The sequence below is a fragment of the Dendrobium catenatum genome, unplaced genomic scaffold, assembly GCF_001605985.2.
Source record: "Dendrobium catenatum unplaced genomic scaffold, ASM160598v2 fragScaff_scaffold_142, whole genome shotgun sequence".
Classification (NCBI taxonomy): domain Eukaryota; kingdom Viridiplantae; phylum Streptophyta; class Magnoliopsida; order Asparagales; family Orchidaceae; genus Dendrobium; species Dendrobium catenatum.
This window is the reverse complement of record NW_021318604.1, coordinates 198,055-199,940: the sequence shown is the minus strand read 5'-3', so window position 1 is coordinate 199,940 and position 1,886 is coordinate 198,055.

The following is a 1,886-nucleotide window of genomic DNA, read 5'->3' as shown; positions in this document are numbered from 1 at the left end:
GGGGATTTATATACGTACCACTCTAAATCATTCTATTTGCATATCTAACATTCAAAATTTTAATATTATATGCATACCATTATTATTTTAATATCAAATATGTCACCCATATTTCATTCCTACAACTTATATGTTTCATTTCTATTACTCAAATTTGATATGAAAGTGAGTTATGAGTGATATGTAATATCAATCATTGCCAGCCCATTCCTAATATTGCATCAAATGTAGCTAGTGGAAAAATAATAAGAGTTGCAAGCATATCCATATGGTTGATTATAATGTTACAATCATGAACACATTTAGTGACTATTATAGATGCTCCATATGGAATATTAATTGATAGATGAGGTTGCAATTGAGATATTGATGCATTTGATGTAAATTTGCTTGTTATATATGAATATGATGTGAATTCTTGTAGTTTTCTCGAGTAGCGGAAGGATTGGATTGATATTAAGCTTTGAGCAGGCAATCTTTAGCTTTATGTTTGGAGCTATAGTAATTAAAGCACTTCTAGATGAACAAGTTGCAAGTCTCTGAATGATATTTGTCGCAGTGCATACAACAAGAATTGCTCTTGGACTTCTGCTTCTGATGGCTCTTATGTTGTTTCTTTTGTGTATTTTTAGGTGGTTGACTATCTATTGCCTTTCGCTTTCCAGTAGCTTTTTCTTCATAAGCATTTATCTCTATCTCCACATGAATCACTTGATCAATTAGCTCCTTGAATGTAGTGCACTTCACTACTAATAAAGATCTTCTGATATCTTCTCTCAGACCAAAAAGGAAGTTGTAGATTTTTTTTTATCTTTGTGTTGCCCAATAGATAGTACAAATATGATAATTCTAGCAAACTATGTATTGTACTCTATAACTGATTTTGTCCCCTGCTCGTGCTTCTTCAAATTGTTCATCAGATTTGATCGGTCCTCCATAGGAAAATATTGCTCTAGAAATGATCTTTCAAATTATGCCCAAGGAATTATTGCATATGCTCCAAAGTTATTGTGTCGAATGCTCTCCCACATTTGTGCAATTGAAATGCAGATATGTCTACCTTTCAATCTTTTGGACATTTAATACCACCAAGCCTCTTTTCTATGTCATGAAGCCATGCATCATATTCAATTGGTCCAACTGTCCCATTCAATATTGGAGGGTGAGTCTTTAGGAAATGATCCATCACTCGATATATCACCCTTTCATTGGTTGGATCGACCTATAACATAGAAGTTAGTTTAAATAAATAAATATACTAATATTAATTATTTCACTTAATTTCTTTGACTTTGATTGAATTACCCGAGTTAGGAAAGCATCATGTACTCCTATGGCTTCTTGGGGCACTAATGGGGTTGTTGGTTGAGTTGGTTGTGGTACTTGCTAAGTGACTTAATTAATTCCTTGCACTGTTTAAGTAAGATGAGTGGTCACCCCTATCATCATCATGATTTTCACAATGATATCTGGATTTGGAGCAATGGCACCTCGATGACCAGGAGAGAGAGGTCCTTTGGGAATAGGTAGAACTTCCTCAGTAGTTCTCGTGGTATCAAGTCCACAAGCAGTAGCAACATCTTTATTCTTGGTGTCATTCTAAATTATTAAACATATCAAAATAAACTACTATAATAGACATATTATTTAACATCAAGGATAACTTATGATAATATAACCCACTACCCCATCCAAAAGAGTTAAGGAATAACAAATACAAAACAAAAGGACTATGATACCACTTTATCACACACTGAGTCCAGAAGGCGGTACACCCCAACAACATGGGACGTGATGAATGAATATGAAGACCTATTTTGTATTTATAAAGAGAAGTATACATATACAAAAGATACAACATTATGTATATATATATATATATATAT